The following is a 21,336-nucleotide window of genomic DNA, read 5'->3' on the forward strand; positions in this document are numbered from 1 at the left end:
TGTTGATTTTTGCAAAACTTTTCTCTAAGGTGTAATTTGGTAGATATCTTCCTCTTCTTCACCTTATTTGCTTTCCATCTCCTCTAATATCATCACCTTATCTGAGTTAGGTGGTGGCTTCATGGTCATTTGTTTCAATAGTGCAGTTTCAGTTAACCACTGTACTAGTCCTCTTACACAGGGGATAATGCAACAACCAACGGCTGTCAAAACTCCTGCAACTACGATCAAGGATGTAAATATGCCTAATTTTTCTGCCAATTCACTGGCAAGGGTGGTAAACCCTTGCAATGCTCTAGTTACTATGCCATCCGGGGCAGTATTGTTGGGTATAAAAGTGCAACGATGGTTGCTCAGTTCACACACACACACACACCTCCTTTCTCCGCAAGCACCATATCTAATGCTATTCTGTTTTCCTAAGCCATTTTGCTGGTGGCATCTAGCTGTTCAGCGATTCCTCTTGTTGCATCCCTTGTATAATTTATGAATCTCTGCTGATTATAATAAATATAAGTAATCCAATCCACATTCTTATTGATTGTTACCCACCGGAACAGTGACTCAAACCCTGCAGCAATTTGATTCCTGGCTTCCTGTTCATCGGGAACTCCTCTAGGCACCCCAGTAGAATCTACGTACGCTCTATCATCAAATGATACTCCTAAGCTTCTTTTACTTCTTCTGGGTATTTGGGATGTTTCTCTTTCAAATGCCAGGGTAAAGGGTATAGCTAATTGAACAAGTGCACAAGTGCCTCCCCAGTTAGATGGTAGGGTGGACCGTAAGATCTTCCCTCCACAGTACCACCAGAGGTCTGCCCTGGGGATCTCAAGTCTTGAGCAGTTTCCCATCAAGTCCTTGGTAGCATTCAAGGTCCTCAAGCACAAGGCAAATTCTCCCAGATGCCGGGTAGCCCTCACACCCTGCCATGAGAGGCAAGCTGTACGGTTACCTATAGCTGTACAGAATGCAGGGGGAACCCTGATATTGCTATCACGCAAGGAAGGGAACAGCAAAGAGAGAATTACAGGCCTCATTTCCCCAGGCAGTCTTTTCTTAGTACAATGCAATCATACATCGCATCCCCTGGGAATCCTTGGTCCACCCCAATGGGCAGGGCACTATCTGGGCAATCGGTCATCCCGAGGCACAAGCATAGCAATTGCTATGGTTGAGACTCTGGACGGTATATTTGACCCATTCTATCCAGGCATTCACATCCCCATACCCTGTTTCAATCTCAAGTGTTTGAACTGCCGCATTTCAAAGAGGGCCTCCTGTTTTCTCCTTGAGTTTCTCCCTTTCTCTGATGGCAATAGAGGATCGTTTCCATACAGCTATTCTCAATCTGGCTATTGGGTCTCTCCCAGTTATTTGTTCTCTCTGCTCAATTGTCCTTGGGCATTTAAATCTCCACAAGCTAACACCTCACAAGCACCAAACATGACAGATAGTGGTACATAACCCTCTGTCACATTCACCCATATTTTTATGGGGTATCCCGTCTTACTATTATCTCTGGTCATGCCTTTTCCAAGTTGCCAATTGACCAAGGCTTTCTCTGAGGCCTACAATCACTAGAAACAAAATTAATAATTGATTTTTCCCTGTCATTATTTTTAAACCTTAGGTTTCCAAATAATTATCAATACAAAGAATAAGATATACACTACTACTACAACAAACCCCCCTTGGGAGCATTTCAATTCGCTATAGGTCTGTCCTTTCTCTCAATCACAAGTCACACTCATTAGTGACCTGTGAAAATAAAAGGTTAGTTTACAATTGCAAGCTTTTATCCTGCTCAGAGTCTATTATGTGATTTTTCTTTTTGATTTCAACTTCCAACAAGTCTTCTGTAGGAACAGCTTCCCAGGTACTAGGGTCGACGGATGCCTTCACTCAAGTATAGTGAGTCCAACCTTTTTCCACAGTCCTTACGGCTGTTTCTGAGGTTAGTAATGGTCCTTCCCATTCAGGCCAGAGTTGATTCCTTCCAAGTCTGAATCAGGACCCAGTTTCCTGGGTGATGGTGGTGAATGGGGAATTCCAAAGGTGGGGTTTGAGCCAACAACCCACGGGTCCTGAGAGATGACAAAGAAGAGGACACCCTAGAATACAGTTCTTAAGAAACCACAATTCGGAACAAGAGAGTTATCTCATCCTTTCTGCCCAGATGGGGCAATCTGAACAGCATCTCATATGGTGAAATTCCTATATCCTTTCTTGGTGCTGTTTGAACCTGTGGGAGTAAGCATTTTACCCAAGGAAGTTGGGTTTCTAACACTAATTTAATTAATTGCTTCTTTAATGTCTGGTTCATTTGCTCCACCTTCCCAGAAAAGGAGGGGTGGCAGGGGGTGTGAAAATCCCACTCAATCTCTAAGACCTGCATTAACCCTTGCAGTACTTGTGAAGTAAAATTATTTCCTTGATCTGAATCAATGTTTTCAGCTATCCCATATCTAGGGACTATTTGCTCCAGTGATACCTTAGCCACCGTGTTCACAGTGGCAGATACAGAGGGGAAAGCTTACACCCATCCAGTCACGTGGTCAATTAGGACAAACAAGTACTTAAACCTCCCTGCTTTAGGTAACTCAGTGAAGTCCACCTGAATACTTTGGAAAGGTCAAATCCCTGGCTCCTGTCCCCCTCTAGGTGGGTTACGGATGACCTTTTTATTTATCTTTTGACATATGGTACATCCTCTGCATATTTGCTTCAATAAAGTTTATATTCCTACACAGACATACTTTTTTTAGCACAATATCACAATTGCTTGCGCCTCCCAATGACTGTCTTGATGTAAAACATCATATTTGCCTCATTGGTGCTTTATTCAACATTTCTCTCCCATCAGGGAGTATCTGTTTTCCCTCAGATTTCGTGGCTCCTGATTCCTTAAAAAAAATCTTTCTCTTAAAACTTTTTAGTTCCTTCTTAGTTTTCAACAATTCCCTGAATCCTCTCTGGATTTATTCTCAGTTTTCCCTCAGACATTAGATGCCTTAAATACCTGACTTCTCTTTCTACATATTGTAATTTATTTTTCAATACTCCCAAGCCCTGCTTTCCCAGAAAGTTGAATAGCTTGTTAGTAGCTTCCTTCACAACTGTTTTCTCCTGTCCTGACAATAAACGATCATACACATTTTGTAACAGTAATTCCTCCTCAGGAGGTTGGATTTGCTCCAAAATTTGTTCCAAAACTTGCCCAAATACATCGGTGGCCCTGTAAACCCCTGAGGTAAAACTGTCCATGTGTATTGTTGCTTCCGCCCCCGTTTCAGGATCTTTCCAGTCAGAGGTGAATATACCTTTGCTCTCAGGGCCTGAGAGCACTCCGTTAATAACACTGTTATTCCAATCTAACGATTTACTATTTGAATGCCCGATTTCATCATCAAATCCCTTCCCAACAAGTTAGTCCCTGCATTGGGTACATACAATAATTGCCCAGTGATCATTTTATCCCCTAGTCTCAGCTTGGTATCCCCCAAAGGTGGCACTGTTATCCCAGCCTCTTCTACCCCCATCACTTTTTAGGGTTTCATTAGTAATAGGCCAGTAATGACCTAGCTGCCCCAGTGTACTGGGTTCAATGGCAAGGTTCCGGGGGGGCTGCAGTGGCAGTCCCTGCAAGAAGAATCCAGAAGCCTCTCCGTGGCAGATAAGGGACAATTTCATCCGGCCCCAGAGGGGCCCACCGCTGCCCAGAGCCAAGCCATGAGCAACACAGTCTGTGCCTCTGTGAAAGCACATCCACGAAAACAAACAAACAAACAAAAACCTGCTGCTCAACAGCAGCTGGGAGAGTGAGGAGTGAGAAACCTCCCCGCAGACACCAAAGTCAGCACAGAAGGAGGGGGTGGAGGTGCTCCAGGCGCCAGAGCCGAAGCCCCCTGCGGCCTGTGGAGAGGCCCCTGGTGGAGCAGGCTGCCCCCCCCCGTCTCCCCCCCTTCCCGATACTTGGGAAACTGACCAAACACCACAGCAAATATACCAAAACTTCTAAACTGTTACTTAGATAATGCCTACATCCTCTTTCCCTGCTCATTCAACTTTCCCAACTCATTCAAAAAAACAGCTCTGTCAAACATTACATACCACACCTTTAACACCTTCAATAACCCTTTTTAACACTTGTTTTTATCTTTCTCCAACCTGTACTTTCCCATTTTCCTTCTCTCCTCCTGTTCCTACTTGAAGTGGCCAGCCTGGCCACACTTCAAAGCCTGTCCCTGAGCTTTCCTTGCCTGCTGTTCCTCCATCTCTCTTCCTCTCCTTTCCATCCTGGCCCTGACTCCTCCTGAAAATTTTCTTCCTCTTTCTCCAACCCTCTGCCTCACTACCTGCTACACTGTCAATACCATTAGTTTCTCTCTCTGCTTTTCCTTCTCACCTCCGCTCCTGACACACACCTCCAGGGCCTCCTGCAGGAGGGCCCCCCACAGTGACTGTTCACTACATCCCCACACCTTCTGGAGCTTTTTCTGTGTATCTTGCCAGGCTTTAATCACAAAATGAACTTTCAAGAGCCCCCAGGACACCGGATCGCCGGGACTCACCCCGAGCACTCCCCCACCCCGACCCCAAGTCTCCCACATGACCCCTGTGCTGCGCACTATCACTACTCCAGCCAGGATTGGCAAGTGGGCACCCCTGCTCTGCAGGTATTAACCCTAGTCCCGGAGGACGAGCTCCTTCCCTTTCTTGTATAGCAGCTCTCCTCCTGATCATTCTCATTTCTTTCCCTGTAAACAACATACTTAGTATAGACATCATTTCCCCCCAAGAGTATAAGTTAGGTCCTAGGAACTGGTCTAATTGTTCAGCTAGCCTGGTGGGGTCCTCAATTAAAGACTTCATTTCCTTAAAACTCCTAACCTCTCTGCTGGTAAGGAGGGGGGGAAGTTCACTTAAGAGGATACACACAGTTAGTGTTAGTACTGTTAGTATCAGGGAAGGCAAAATTCTCAGTACCTCTTCTACCTTGTTCCAATTCTTGCCAGAGCCTAGAGTACGCTCTTCTCTAGGGACAGTGTTAATTGCAGTCCCTGTCTCCCTTCCTGGAGTGACTGCTGCTGCCACTGGTGCAATATTAGGATTATAGGGAGCACAACTTGGCTCCTTCTCCGAAAAAGGAATCTTATTGTTTACACATAAATTTAAAGCCTGAATTTTCATCAGACCCGTATTTTGGCCAAAATACTGCTGTTTCCTTAATTGGTTCTTTTGTCCAGACTGATACACAATATTTAACCTTTTTTTTTTTATCATCTCCTCCAATTTTGAGATTATTTTTCCAATTTCTTATCATTCTTCAGGAAGAACTGTCGGTAGGCACTCCCCCAGGGATATTTCCCTGTCCCCTGGAACTCATATTTCCCATTTTTCCTAGCCCTTGTCAGTGTGCTGCTACAGAAATTTCCCTCCTGCAGGGTACCACACACTAACGTTCCAATTCTGGAAAATGGGGGTGTACTGCCAAGCACTTCCCCGTGCAAGGGGCACCGCACACCTATGAGTTTACCAGATTCCCTGGTGTACTGCCAAGCACTTCCCCATACAAGGGCTACCGTACACCATATTTCCCTGGTGTACTGCCAAGCACTTCACCGTGCAAGGGCTTACTGTACACCAAATTTCCCAAGACTCTTCCTTTCTCTCCCTTATCTCACTCTTTGTCCGTCTCTGCCTGCGCCCCGCGTGGAGCTACGGAACCGTGGATCAGGACTCCACACTCGCTTCGTACAAAAGTACGTCTCAATCACACATCACACGTCACACAGAGTCTCACCCGACCCCCAAGGCAATACTTAATATTTCTTACCTTGGTCTGTGCACAGAGTTACTGGATCAATTCTCAAAGCCGGAGTGCCTGCCTTCTTCCCTTCCCCACTCCTTCACGGATCCTGCCTCTTTAATCAGTCTCGGGCCCTCTGTCAGCTCTCCGCAGTCCGCCACCGTCGATGCACAGGACCGCTGAAATCAGCGGGGCATGCCTTCCTGCTGCTGCGGCGGTGGGGCTCCCCGGTAGGTGACTGGATCCCGGACGAGCTCCCAAATTCTGAGAAACACTCCATAGCCAATAACTTAGGCTCAGGCGAGGATCTCAGTGAAGTAGTAATTTATTCGCGATTGCAATGGCAGGCGTCCCACAAGCAGGAGCACACCTACTAGTCACACAGTACGGTTTATATACTTTATTTCTCGATGACCAGGACCCTCCCCTGTTTCCCCATTGACTGGGTAATCCAGGTTCACAACCTATCTGATGCTTCACAGAAAATACATGGCCTTCAGTTGCCAGCCTGTTAAATTTCAAACTTCTTTTGACTTTTTTACGCTTTGAAGTGGTAATGTTTCTTCACTTATCTGACTTGACACCGTGATTTTCACCTAATTGTTCTAAGGAGTCTGGTTGTCTGCATTTTACAAGGTCGCCTGCTAAATTTTCTCATCACGGCAAGTATATCTCAATACCACATTCCTTACCTTTAAACAATGTAACTCTGCAAAAACAACATTTTTATTCCCACAGTTCCTTATCCTTAGCTATCGTGTCAGCAACAAGCCTTCACTGCACTGCCACTCCAACCTCCTAAGCTCCAGCCTCGGTAGTTTCTGAGGAAAAGACCAAGATAAACTGATCCACTGTCAACATCCCTAACTGGTGTTTGCCTGAAAATGCAGGAGAGAGCTGACTCATTTGTTTGATGGATCATTTTCCTCAAAGCTCATTGATGACAATTTAAACAAATACATTTGACTTGTTTGTAATCTTTTTGCTCTACGATCTTGGGCAGTTTAAGCTGACTAACAGCGTTTCTGTCCCAGTTCCACTCTAATCTCATCTAACTACAAGCCAGCCTTCTTCCCCCCATTTTCAGGCAAGAAGCTGGCTCCGTGTCAGTCTTTGAGGGACCTGGGTCTTGGGAAAGCCCGACCAGCTGAGAACTGCATGCTCCTCACAGGTGAGCAGCCCTGGGCATCCAGGGCATGGTGTAGTCTCAGTATCTTTTTTTTTTTTTAAAGCTGTTTCTTAGCTAAAGCTGCTTCCCTGTTTATGACCAGAAGATGCCTCATTGCAGCTTGTCTGCTTCTTGACCCAGCCCTATTTTTGTTGTTTTAACACCTGTTGTTTCCTGCCTCTGACTGTGCCCTTTGACTGAACCAACTCACCCAATTTGAAACATGCTTCTCTCATACCTGTGCTTCCTCCACAGACTTCATCACAGGTGCTACCATGACTCATAAAAAGGTCTGTGATGCACTGCCCCTCTGCCTGGATGGACATCTTGGCCGTGTCCTCTGAAACCTCCCTATGTCTGGGAGCTGGAACAGATCCTGTGCTTGATTCAGGAGAGGCGGCCTGAACGGTAATGCTTCCTCCTTCCTGTCTGTAAGGCTGAGGTCGTGCCTCAAGTAAAAGCAACTACTCCTGACTGAACCTAGGAGAAGGGCTTTTTGTTATTTCCTACTAATAACTGGCATGGCTTTTACACAGTTCAGTGATGAAAGCTCTAAAATGTGGCTTCGGGATTTTTACCTTGAACTAGACATAGCAAGAGCCCCTCACCTCAAGTATGGGAATGAGGGTGGGGGCTTTGGGGAGCAAGCAGCAAGCAGCAAGCAGATGGCTGAGGGAAGCTGCTGATGAATGCCTTCCTGCTATGTCCTTTTAATTCATTTCTAGAGCCATCACTGAAGCAGAGTTAAAACTTCCTTCTTTTTTAGTAATAAGGGTATGTATGGGCTGTGACTCTGTACTCCTTTGCAGGTCTGAGAGCATGGTAGGCAGAAACTTACTGAATCCACGAAAAATCAGACTTGAGTGAGGTGTTCTGGAATGGACTGGTGAGAAATAGGGGCATGCAAGGGTGATTTATGTAAACCACAAAAGGAAGAAATTATTCACAGAACAGGGAAAGGCCTAAGGAGCTACTGATGTTAAATCTCCTGTGGATTATGGGAAAGTAACCCATTTTAGGGTCTTTATTTTTGTTTCTTATGTAATATCTCATCTTCAGAAGGACTTAGAGCAAATTTCCCTAGAGTGACTAAGCTAGTATCAGAAATTTGGGAAACAAAATTGGACTGGGAAGACTGCTTTTCCCCTCTGTCCCCAACTAGACAGATAAAAGTAGCTTACTTAATACAGGTGATTCAAGGTCATCACCTCACCTTGGAATAAATCCAGTGTACAAATTTTCTTTTTGTTCCAACTCCTATAAGCAAATAAAATATAATGAAGTAAAAGGTTTTGTCTTTTTTCTTTTTAATAGAAAACAAGAAATAGAATTGCAGGGTGAGTTCCTATTCTACTGTCCTCAAAGAAAAGGAAGCAGCATGAGCATGAGTCTCCTGCCTGGAAGAATGAATCCCATCTGGCAGCTTGAGGGTATTCTTTTCTAGTGATGAACCTTTAGCCATTGATTGAGGCATGGAATTGGTTTGGTATCTCTTCTCTCTGAGCACTGTTTCTTAAATGTGTGACTCTGATCAAGACTGACTCTAATCTCTGACTCTTTGGATCAAACGTCATAAAAAATCCCTGTTGTAAAAGCCATTGTTAAGTAATCTCTGAATTGGGCTCACTATCAGTAACAGTGGACTTAGAAGTCTTAAGAGTAGCTACTGTAAGAAAGTTGATGTAGTCCTGTAAAGTACTTTCTCCTACCATTTTTTCTCACAACTTTTCTATCAGGTACAGATCCTTTCTAGAAAGCTGAGAGTTTTAAAATGTCTCTATTTCCTTATTGTCTTATTTCCTTCCCTGTTGTAGCTACTGGAAAGTTCAGTCTCAGAAGCATGATCAGTTTTGGGAGAAAATGCAGAAGTTAGGCTCTTCATAGAGCCATTTTTATCTTCCACAAGACAACAAATGTAGCGGTTAAGAACTTACTCAACTTTTCTATCTCCTGTATTCCTGTCCACAGGTTGAGAGATTGTTATGGTTGCATCTTAGATGTGTGCTATAAATAACCATCAGAAACCAGTTTATTTATCTTCTGAGTGTCGTTCTGCATTATGAATCCTTCAAGGGCACTGCTGCATTAAGAAATCCTGTCTTCTGTTCCCTGGAACAGAGCAGGCACATTCCAGACCTCTAGGAGTTCCCCGCACCTTCTGTTGTGCTGTGTGAATTGTTTATGTAGTTGTACACTAAATAGCATCTGAGAAGGGATATGTTGGGGGAAAAAAAAATCGTAGGAAAGAAATGGCCCTCCCTCTTCTCTGACGATGCAAGTTTTGAAGTTTTGCTTAGACAGCATTTACAGATGAATGGAAAAAGTGGGAGGGAGGAAGTGAGCCAGAGTGCAAAATCCTCTTCAACAGCCTCTGTGCCCAGCGATTCGTGATGGCTGCTGCACCTGGAGTCTGGTCTCTAGAGGGCTTCCATGATTTGTTGTCACAAGCTTAGAAAACAAACACTGTCGCGTGAATCAGGACGTACGGAAGTTTTATAAATCTGGGCTTTTAAGGTCTGAGCCAGCTTTGGAAACCGGCTGAACTATCTGCCACGGCATTGTCAGTGCTTGTACACTTCGTGTACTTCAAAACCACACCCTAAAAACTGTGTCATGTTTTCTTTGTTAAACACATTTTTCTTGTTAAACACATTTACCAAAAAAAACCCCTCCCTCAGCTATGAGGTCAAGTGTGTTGAGAAAACACTGTGGTTCAATATAGCAAATATTGGATACACATCTTCATGCCTGACTCCAAGGCAGGTTGGTGCTTCTCCCAGCTGTTGCAGTAGATTATAACAATCTTAAAAAGTTTGGGATTTGAGTTTTAGTATGAGTAGCCCTACTGTACCTCAAGTAGAGGATATGTTACTGAAATTCTGTGTGCAGGCAAAATATTAGTTTTGGAAGTGTGCAGTTTATTTTCATGGAAAAGCTGTCTATCTGGCAGCTGTGAGAAGCTGACTGTACAGGGAAGACACAATTAAATCCAGTTCTTTTTGATCTTTTTCTGTGTGTAATTTAACATCCATATATATCACAGCAAGTTTAAAACTTTTTTTTTTTTTAATTTTGAACAGACTATGTTTTATTCACAGTTCTTTTGCAATTTCCAGATAGTCATTAGCAGGTTCCCGTTAAAGATCAGCAACTGCCCCTGTAACTGTGACTGAAACCTTGAACACAGATTTATGACTAGGCACTCAAGATGCTATTTTCAAGCGTTGCCTAAAAGGGAATCTTTCTCTTGATTTTCTTCCCTTATGTTTTCTTTCCAGCCTTTTCTACAGAAGTAACACAATGAATGTGTGGTTTACACACAACTATCCAGCATGAGTAATGTGCTTAGCATATAACTACACAGGAAAAAAAATGAAACTTTTTATTTCTAAATGTCTAAACCTGCTCTCCCTTGAGTCCTCGGTGTTGACAGGAAGTGAAAAAATGTTCTTAAAGTTGAATATAATTTATTTCAGGTCTGCCACACGTACCCAGCACCATTACGTCTAGCATTGTCACGTGCCATCAACCCATCTTTACTAGTTTATTTCAGCCACTCCTTATCTGATCACAATTTCCATTGTAAGTGTCGTTTGCGCTGTGAGGCCTCACCTTAGCTTTGAAAAGACAGGAACTGCTGGCTGCTCTTCCCTTAAGTGTCCCGCCTTTGTTAGGCGGGTGCCCGGAGCTCCTCAGCTGAGCGCCGGCTTAGTTATGCTAACCCTCCCCCGAAAATTAAAAGTAGATAAACACAAGGGGACGATGAGAGCGTAATTACCAGGACAAAAAAATGTTCCTGTGCTGACTAATCTAACTATAAGCTTACGTGCAACTATCCAGCATGAGTAATGTGCTTAGCATTACACAAGAGAGGGGAATGAGGAAAAAAAAAAAAAAGCACACCACCCTGCTGCGTTGTGAAACGGAATAACCACACACAAGTTGTACGTTCATCTCCGTGAGGTGAAAACTCTGTTTATGGGCGACCCTCGGAAGTCTGTACGAGGTTTCGTGGGGGGGACACAGAGGGACGGAGGCCCGAGCCGGCGGGGAAGGGCTGGGCTTGAGGCTGAGGCGGCCACGGTGGTGCTGCTGCTGCTGCCGCCGCTCTCCTCAGCTCTGCTACCGACACGGGGCTAGCTCCGTGTCTAGCTAGCTAGACCGAGCTAGCTCCGTGCCGCCCTCCTCCTCCTCCTCCTCCGTTCAGGGGCGCCGTTCCCGTCCGCGCAGGGGGAGGAACGGAGCAGGGAGCGGCGCGGACATGCGCGGGGCCTTGTTTACCCCGCTCGGCGCGGCCCGGCCCCGCGGCCGGCCGCCGGCAGATGTCGCCCCACGCCCAGGAGAGCGACCCGCGCCCGGTGGCCGCCAGGTGGCGCCTGCGCCCTCCATTCGCTCGCCAGCCGCCGAGCAGCGAACACCCCAAACAATCCCCAGCGCCGCCGCCAAATTAAATAACCTGCCCGCTCCCAGCGCCCTGCCCCGAGCCCCCCGCCGAGCCCCCCCCTCCCCGCGGCCGAGTCTTCGGGGCCGGGCCGGGGACAGAGGAGCGGAGCTCCGGGCCCGGGCCTTCCTCGCCGCCTCCGCCGACGGCTCGGGCAAGGTAAGTTAGAAAATGGCGGCGAAGCTTCTGGAAGTTTGGAGGGGGGGGTCGGGGAGCGCGGCGGCCGAGCGGGGCCGGCCGGGGGCCCGCGGTCCCCGGGGGACTGCGGGGCCGGCGCGGAGCGGCAGGCCGGCCGGCCGCGGGGCCTCGGCGCAGCCAAGATGGAGGACGGCGGGGCCGAGCCGCGAAAACACTCCCGGCCCCCCGCTTCCCCACCCCCGCTTCCCTCGGCGGGGAGCGGGGGGGACGCGGGCGGGCGGCGGCGCTGTTTGGGAGCCCTGGAGGGTCCCGAAAGCGCCCCCCCCCCCGCTGCCCCCTTTCCTTCCGCCGCGAGCAGGCCCGGCGCTCGGCGAGCTAAAATGGAGAACCTCCTTCTCCGCCTCTTCCTCCCCCTTCTCCCGAGCCGAGCAGGGGCTGCTGGCAAGATGGAGGACCGGGGCATTGTGTCTGCGCGTGTGGCGGCGGCGGGTCGGGGCCCGGAGGGAAGGCGGCGGGGCTGGAGGAGCCGCGGCTCGGCTAGGAGGGCGCTGGGCCGCGCGGCCCAAAATGGTGGGCCCCGGGCTGGGCGGCCGGGGGAGGCCGGCCCGGGGGGGCTCCGGCCCCGGGTAGCGCCCGTCCTCCGTCCCGCTGCGGACTCCGGCTTCTCGCTCCCGTGCCTCGGTTCTCCGGCCGCCCAGCCGGGGCAGCTCCGGCCGCCCCTTACCGGGCGCTCCGGCGGGGGCTGTGGCGGCAGCGGCTACCCCCGGCCGCAGCCAGGACGCGGTCCCGCCGCGCCTCCGCTCACCGCCCCATCGCGAAGAGTTGTGTCCCCCTTCCCCGAATTAAAAATAAAAAATAAAAATCGATGGGGAAGCCTTTGTGGGACTCGCTTTTCCCCTCCGAGCGACTCTTTTCGGCGGCTGCCCGCTGCGGGAAGGAGTTGTGGCGGCTTCCCTTTGGGCGCGATTTATCACTAATCCTTATTATCACCATTTGTCGGGACTTTTCTTAGCCCCGCACAGGGCAGCGGGCGGCTGGCGCCGGGGGCCGCGTGTTGCGGGGACCCCGCTGGGCGGCCGGGGGGGAGGGAAGGGGAGGAGGAGGAGGAAGGAGCCGCTCCGTGCCGGGGGGTTTTGGCGCCACTTTTGTTTTCGATAGCGCTCCTCGGGCCCGGGCCGGGCCGTGCCAGGTAGGCGGCCGGGGCTCGCCGCCTGCTCCCCCCGCGGGAAGGGGCTGGGGGGACGCGGCCGCCCCCCCTCACTCCCCTCTCTCTTTTTCTCTGCACTTTTTATTATTTACGCGCGTTTGAGTGTTTTTCGTCTTCCCTATGAACGCGGGGTGCCCCCCGGGTCAACCGGCCGCGCTTCGCCTCTCAATTCCTCCCTTTATTTATCGCTCGGACCGAACACCGCGAGCAGCGCCGGGCTTTTACCTCGGGGCACCCCGGCGGAACCCACCCGCTCCCCACAGCCGGCACCCCCATAACACCCCCCGGGCCCTTCCTCGGCCCTTTCCCGGGCCGGCCGAAGCCGCGGAGGGCCGGGCCCAGCGGCGGGGCGGGCTCCGGGCCTCCCGAAGTGCGTCACGGCGGGGCCCGCGCCGCCGCCTCCGCCCGCCGCTCGTTGGCCGGCCCCGGGCGGGAGGCGGTGGCTCCGTGCCCTCAGGGGCTTCGGGGTCGGGCGCTGAGCGGGGCTGGGGGCTCCGGGGGGAGCTCTGCCCCACTCCTGACTCGTTCATACCAGAAATAGGCCCTTGGGAATAACTTTTCCCCCTTTTCGTACTCTTCCCCCCCCCAATCCCTTTTCTAGTTACTTAGTGCGCCTCCCGGAGTATTTGTCTGCTGTTGAGCTGCCTGGGACTCAACCAGCCAGCCTGCACGTGGATATTTTGCTCTCCACAGGTAAATAAATACCAGGAGTGGTTGTGCAATTGGCGGACCTTAATCTTTGCCTTCCTGGCCTTGCCTGCTCATTAGCCCCAACTCTCATCAGCTTTGCGGTGATGAGTCACGGAATCGCGATGCCCACCGCGGCTGGGTACCCCTGCCCCGTTCCCCTACAGCCCCAAAAGCCCTTCCCATAAAAGCAGGGCCAGGAGGCAGCCACCATGTTGGTGGTGTCAGCTGCCTTCTTGCCTTGGAGCTGGATGGGCTGGAATCCCCACACTGTTCTGAGGAATTAAAAAGTAAGAAAGCTTCAAAACTACAGGAGAGAAATAAGAATTATTTCCCATTTCTAACAGATCCTGTTTTCTGACCAGGGAGGTTCTTGTGGGTGATTTTTAGCAAAACCAATCATGTTTTGCTTTATTACCTACAGGTGGTCTTTAAGCAATCTGTGAGGGAAACCTGTGCCCTTATATTACTTTTTTTTTTTTTTTTGCTGTTGTTTGAATTAAGCTAACTATGCTGAACTTATCGTTGGGTAAACAAACAAAAAGTAGCTATGGAAATGGGGGATGGGAGACTCTGTAATTTTCCTGTGAAATTTCCTAGCACTCAGGTATCTCTCATGTTACATACTTGTGCCAAAGTTGTGTATATGGATTTTTTTTGTCCATTTACAGTTTCTGGAATATGATGTGAAGTCAAGTCAGTAAGCAACATTAGGGCTTGTTAGTCTTGTATTTAGAAGACTAGTTAAAATTTATCTAGAGGTCTTTTCTTTTAGACATAAAGTCTTGATGTTTCACAACTGAAAGTGGAAATTATTGGTTTGAATAAGTTGGTTCAAATTAATATTTGGATATTTTAATATATAGAAAATACTTATTTGAGATCTGTGTAGTGACAAAAAGTTGGTTGCTTCCTAGCTTATTAAAATACCTCGTTTAAAGCAGTTGCTGTGTTACTTGATTAGAGAGAATTCCATTTTAAATATAGAAATATTCAATTAGCTGGCCATTAATCTAACTCAAATTCCACAAATACGTCACATTCCTGCTTTACATCTTAAAGTATTTAAATCATAAATGTATGGAATGAAATAATTTCCACTTGGAAGGAGTGTAAATAATGAGCAGTCTCCTTAGGTTTACCTTCTTTTAGTCCAATCTATCAATGGCAACTAAATTCTTTTGTTTTGTTTTTAAAGTAATCTAGACAGATTCTCTTGAATATTACATGCTCCTGCAGTCTTGTGGAAAATAGCTGCAGGCTACAAACCACTTGAAAGTGAATGCTCTTGTTGGTGGAAGCAACTACATTAGACTTAGTCAAATCATGGAATGATGTTAGCACGTCAGAGTGTTACGAACTTTGTTAGATTGTTCTTTGTCATTCAGAGTTGAAATTTAGGATGATTTGTCATTTGTCATTTTCATTTGTGGTGATGCTGTCTCAGTTGTGTTGCTGCAGGCAAATATAAGAGAGATTAGGGTGTTTTTTTCTTTTTTGGCATTTGTGTGCCAGCATAAGCAGGCTGGATGTTTTACAGAAACCCTAAACACTTCAGTTGCTCGTTCTTGTCAAGTGAATCCCCAAAAGTAAGCAAATATTGTGCTGGTTACTTTTGTTTCTTGGTTGTGTTCCTGGAGTGTTGCGTGTTGTCAAATGAGATGAGGTTTGTAACTCGGCATGATCTCTGCCTACGGTGTGACCATTTCTTCCCCGAGTAATTTTAAAACTTTGGAGTATATTTTAGGTGTGAATTTCCAGAATGGTACCGTCCGTCTATTTTTGGGTGAGGAATCAAGAAAACATATTGGGAAAGGGATGTGTTGTGGATTGTGTCTCTGTCAGCTAGATGCTGTTATTTCTAAGAGCTTCATCTGCTTCAGTAATTGTCTTGTAATGGGAAGAAGTGATTGATGGCAGCCATCAATGTAACAGCTTAATATTCTTAAATAAGCCCTGCTCATTTTCCCAGTATCACTTAATGTATCTATGTTCTGAAAACTTCAGCTTCCTTATTTGAGGGTCATTGACAAAGGAGTGGAGAATTTATTGATAACCTAGCCCTTGGGAAACTGGTAACTGGAGCTTTGGCTTGGGAAATTGGAAGCTTCTGGAGCAAGCCCTGGAGCGCCACAGGGCCGCGCTTTGGCCGCAGCACTTGCCGTGGTCTGGGAAGGGTCTCCGGGGGGGAGGCCATGCTGGGGGGGCTCTCTGAAGGTAGGAAGTCCCGAGCTTTTGCTTTGGCCAAGTACATTTGGGAGGGAGGACCTTCGGTAAGCTTTGCGGTATTACATCAGTGTAGCTGAAGCTCTTGTGCTAGTGTTTTGTTTTTTTTTTCTATAAAGGTTCTTTCCGGAGCAAACTGGTTGGGCTCTTCCACCATTCTTTGAGCAGTTTTCGTGTTTGAAGACCAGTCCAGTGACTTCGATTGGGTTTCTTTTTGAGAAAAATCTGTTTTTGACAAGGCTGGTGTCTGTGGTTTCAGGGTGAGCCTTGAAATCTGACGTGACTTTTAAGAACGTCAGATTCCTACTTCAGAGTGGTACAGGGAGATCTGTTTTGAGAGTTGGAGATTCAAAATGTGCTTTTAGTCGTATGTTATTTTAATTAGGAGTTGTTTTCTTTCAATTCAGTTTTCTCATGTTGCAGTTCATGAGAATCTGGTGAAGGTGGATTTTTTGGAGAGTAAATATGAAGCTTCTGAAGAAGGAAGGCCCTCATGTAACATGGACTAATTTAGGTTTGATGGTGACTTGGGCAAGCTGGGAAGCTTGAGGGGCTCTTGTGTGACTAGGGTCTGTCTTGTGGAAAATGTTCTACTACTTGGGTATCAATGCAAAAACTGTGTTGTCCTTTTGTGTTTTTTTTAGTTTGATGTCCAGGATTACTAAGACTAAATCCAAGCCTCCAAGTTTAATGGGTTATGCCGTTGAAGTGTTTCCACAGTATGTACTCTGTCCCTTTTTAGTATTTATGCATCTCCAAGTTGCAACACTTTCTATTAAGAAAATCACATACCAGTGAGATATTGGGTAGAAAAACAGACAAAGTGAAAAAGTTCTCTTCTTTCATCTTACTAACTTATTTCCTTCAACTGATCAGAGCTGAGGAGAGATCTGGCACCCAGTTTTTGAAAAGGGGATGCAAAAAATTTGATCCAAAGTTTTTCACAGGTAACCCCTTGGCTTTCATGTGGCAATTAGCTCTTTTCTAATCCTTACTGGCTACAGAGCTGCATGGAGGAGCGTGGTCTATTTTTAAACTTATTTATCCCAATCTGAGTCAGAACCAAAGTGCGTATAGAACTGCATTTGTATGCAGTTACTTCTTGTCTTATTATGACTTCAGAGGGAAATTAAAAGTTAGCTGCCATGTAGATGTTTTATCCGTGTATGTATTTGATTGTCTACTTGGTACATTTTTTTATTCTTTGACTGTGTAGTTAGCTCTAACTTCTCCTGTGGGAGGTGGTGGTTGTTTTTTTTTTTTTTTTTTTTAAGAATATGATTAGAATAAGTAGACATGAGAAAATGGCATATATCAGAGGGTTGGTTGTGGTCTGTGAGAAATTAACCACAATACCCACCCAAAACCAAGTATGTAGAGGAGAGCATGCCTGGTTTTGGTGGATTGGCCCTGTGTTTTCTTACAGCTTTGATTCTGATGGTTTATCTGTCCTGCACTTACACACCCTCGTTCATTTCACTCTTCTATGCATCTGTTTCACTAAAGGTTAGTTACTGGGTAGGAGAAGGGAGGTGTGTATGACAGGAGGAGTTTGGTGGAAGATTTGTTCCTTACAGCAGCTTTTCATAAGCGCTTCTGTGCGGCTTCTGACAATGGGAGTATTTTTGTGTTGGTTCCCGTTGTTTCAGGGTTGATAGGGCAAGCAAAATTTCACACGCTTGCTTATGATGATTCTTGCTCGTATTGTGAAGAGAAGTCTCAACTGAGGTATTTTACCATGTAATACATACCTCTGCAGTGGTTTAGATTGACGCGAACAATTAGAGCTGGAGTCCGAACTTCAGGGTTTTTTATTGGCAAATCATGAAAAGAGATCAAACATGCATTTCAAAAAAGCCCTAAACCTTTCCAAAAGTAGTGGCTACTTAAAAAAGAAACAACAGACCTTAGGAATGTGTGCTTTGTTCTGCTGGGATTGTACTCCAGAGCAGGCTTGGAGGTTTTGCCAAGGTTTGGGGAGATGTTGCTCAGCCTGCGGGCAGTGAGGGAGCTGCTGTGGGGTGGGCGTCCTTCCCGGGTGTGCCTGTCCCTGCTGTGCCCCTTTTCAAGGGGTGCTGATCTACCTGTCATCACACAGTAGACAGGCCTTTATATGGTTGTTTTCCTACTGCTTAACATGAGCCATCTGCCTGGAAAGACGTGGGGATCTTGGGTTTGGAGGTAACATTACAGCTCTTGGTTATGGCTGAATTGCATTTAATTTTTTTTTTGTGTAACGTAGGATTTCGGCCTGAGCTTTATGAGACAACACCTCTCATTCAGCATCTCATCTGGGAAAAAAGGCTGACTTTTACTCTGTTTGCAAATAAGAATAAGAGGTTTAAGATGAGGCTTTTCATTCGTGTGGTTACCTGTAGGTAAAAATCCAAGTTTATCCCTTAAGGAAGATGAACTCTGGAAGTTTGGACCCGTATCAAGTCTTAGTAAGCAGATAATGTGCAAGTAATATAACTGGCTGGTTTTATTTGGGAGAGTGTTCAGCATGAGGGGAGCTTACATGGAGTAGGGGTGTGATTTGAGAGGGAATATTCAATGTCCATATTTTTATGCTATTTTTGTTACCCTACTATGGGCAGTTAAGTATATAGATAGCCAAAGGGTCCTAAAAAATCCTGTGAGTAGTAAATGTCAGAAAAGCAGTTTTCTAGTTCATGCAGCATGTGTCTGAGGTGTCTAGTTTTTAATTTTAAGGTGATTTTATGTGACATGAGTCCTGGAACAAGGTATTTTGGATAGTTATGGATACAGTGGCCAAATAATTTAATTTGTTTGAGTAATGAGACTCTACATCCTGACCCCTGGCAGTAATTTCCATTTCACTTCTGATCTTCCTAGAAGCAGGCAGCCGAGTAATTATGATGTTTTCTCCAAGGAGAAAAAAAATGGAGAAACTTGATAAAAACTCTAAAGCAAGGATGACAAGTGACTGCAGCCTAAATATGGCCGTGCTATGCTCATGACAGGCAAACGGGAAGGAAAGTTGATACTGAGTGGCTGCTTCCATTTAAGTCAAGTTGAAAATGAAGGAGTATGATCTTCATAAGTTAAGATTAGCAACGTAAGTCATTTAAAATTTTGTTATTTTGAACTCTTTAGGTATGAGAACCACATTCTTGCAGGAAAGTTCCAGTCTGGCACGCTGCCACGCGCTGTTCTATTTTTATCATTGCTCTAGGTACCTTTCTGAAAACTCGATCCAAAATACTGTATTTTTATCCCCCCATAAAACCAAGCTTTGCATTGTGAATCGGCAGTCGCTTCCTGGAAGCATTGGCACAGTGGAATACTGATGTGTTTTAGGTGAGGGGACACAGGCTGAGGGAAGGGCCCTGTGGAGGGCTTGGCCAGCCTCCTGCTTAAACCTGTCCTCCTCATGTGGGACTTGGGCTGCTTGGGTTCTGAGCTCCTCAGAAAGTAAAGCTTCCCGTCTCTTACAAATCATACTATTCTTATTTGGAAAGCCCAAAGTTGTCTTGCAATACCTGCAAGATTTATTCCCTGCTGTATGTTTGGCGAGTATTGCGTGATGATGGAGGCTTGGGGAGCTAACAACTTGTTTTAGAGCCAATTGTGTTTTTTATTGGTGATTATTGAGAGAAAAGGAGAGAAATAACTTCCAGTGCCCATCTTCCTCTTCCCTTTGGTCACTTTTTCTATCTTTATTTTTTCCCCTGCTGTCCACCCTTAGGCTTCAGTACTGTGCTGTGACAAGGTCTTGCAGATAAAACAACTTCTCCTAACCGAGTTGCCTGTTCACTAAAGCATCATTCATACACCAATCAAAATGATTCTTTAATACTGTTTATTGCAGTTTTCATATTTAAGCAGTGATATTTTTATTCCTTCTTGTAAGTATTATTTCTAGAAATCTACAGTTCATTGGAAACTATGGTAACCAGAAAGGAAAGCTGCACAAGTAGCTGTTGCATCTGTGGTATAGGTCTGTCATTACTTCCCTAATAAACTAATGGCCAAAAAAGGTGAAACTGGGTTTTAGCATATTGATTTACAAAACATGGAAAGGGTTTATTAAAGCAAGTGCTTCAATGATGGAGGGAAAAAATGCTTTTTTTTTCTTTCCCTCTAGCATGTGCTGCTGGTTTACATTTGTCTTCAACGTTGCAGGTTTAAACTACTCTTGTTTTATTAATTGGGCTTCCATTCAGCATTGATAAACATTATTTCTGGACTGCTGTGTTTATATCAGAATTTGTTTAATTTTTAAAAAGTTTATCAGTTACAATGTACTGCTGATGTAGCGACATGCATATGCCATATTACTGCGCTACTGTGAAATAGAACGGATTTTGTAAACTAGAAACCTGTGACAGTTTGAAAATCAGAAAAAATCAGCCTTTAGGCATTTTATTCCTCTTGCTGCACTGCATCGTCTTTCTGGTTATACTGCTCACTTTCTACTCACCAGTGTGATAGTTTTATGAAAGTTAATAAAGCTCTGTGCTTAGAAGAGAGTCTGTGCCTTAGAGCAGTATTGTTGCTGCAAAGCAAAAATTTACTAATTTGGCAAGACAGACAAAAAAATGACAAAATGACAAAAACATTAAAAATTTTCAGTTCAGTAACAGTGGATGGAAGAAAATACAGTAAGTCATTCTGTTCCTATACAGTAGGTCAGGCATTAAGATTCTTCAAATACAATAACAATCTCTGCGAAACTTAATTCTGGGTTTTTCTTCACTTTGTGCCAAGGGGATGCAAACTACATTAAGCATACCTTGATTTCAGAACTGGTTGGGGAAGTTTTGTTTACAGAGTGGATTAATGTGTTCATGCGTAATCCTGCAAGTGGGCTTAGCCTTCCTCAGTCTCCACCAAAGAGGAATGTGGAAAATGATGATTTTTTTTTTCTTCTGGGTGCAAGATTGCATCTGTGTTCTTAGTAGTTTGGAGATCTAGGAGATTTAATGGAGTTTTTTAGTTCTTTTTCAGTAAGCATAATTTGAGAATATGTAAGGAATTAACATGTAAGCATCCTAGAAGGTGAAGTAGGATTACCAGGTCAATACCACGGAAATGGGGAAGATAGAAGAGTGTAGGAATGTGTTGATGCTTGCTGTAGGACCATTTGATAAGTGTGTTCTGTGTCCAGATGCATCACCTTCACCCTTCTGTTTCTGTTGTGGCATATGTTGGCATTGAGCTGCTAGCTTCATCGAGTATAACTAACGGCTTTTATGTAAAGACCGAACCATGTCCTATCAGGTGTGGAAGGTGCAAATGTTTGTCTTAAATGTGTAAGAAAGTTAAGATTTGACCACCCTTCTGGTGGGATCTGGTGGAGGAGAGAAACCAAGCTAGCAATCGATTGAAAGCAGAGCTGTTCTTTAATGTAAGGAGGGTGTTGATGGGTGGTTGCTGGAACTGACGCGGTAAGTGGGAGCCATTTCAGAAGAGAGCCCCGCCTGCGGAGTTTCCTCCCTTCTCTTCCCCTCGAGTAGAGCTTCCCCTCCAGCAGTAGAAGATGCAGGCAGGTCAGTTTGGTGGCCAGGTGCCACTAGCGTAGTGATCCCAGTCCTGTGCTGTGGCCACGCGTGTCTGTGCTTCCTGTGTGAGCCCATCAGGCGTGCTGGCTAAAGGAGCTCTGCTGAACAACAAGAGAGGAGTTTCCTGCCTGA

At 46.0% G+C, this 21,336-nt stretch overlaps 1 protein-coding gene across 8 annotated transcripts in view; it reads left to right on the forward strand.

Annotated features, from left to right (window-relative positions):
- Window positions 1-11,345: 11,345 nt before the first annotated feature.
- The window catches only part of STAG2 (STAG2 cohesin complex component), a 74,940-nt gene continuing 64,949 nt past the window's right edge, over window positions 11,346-21,336 (forward strand). For 3 of the 8 annotated variants that reach the window (XM_083797997.1, XM_083797999.1, XM_083797996.1), the window contains exon 1: window positions 11,348-11,580. The gene's annotated coding sequence lies outside the window, so the exon portion shown is untranslated. Of the gene's footprint in view, window positions 11,581-12,397; window positions 13,460-13,486; window positions 13,744-21,336 lie in introns of those variants that run through there. The other 5 variants (XM_083798003.1, XM_083798002.1, XM_083798004.1 and 2 more) reach the window with 4 other exon arrangements.

Source organism: Anser anser (genome assembly GCF_964211835.1).
Source record: "Anser anser genome assembly, chromosome: 13".
Lineage (NCBI taxonomy): Eukaryota > Metazoa > Chordata > Aves > Anseriformes > Anatidae > Anser > Anser anser.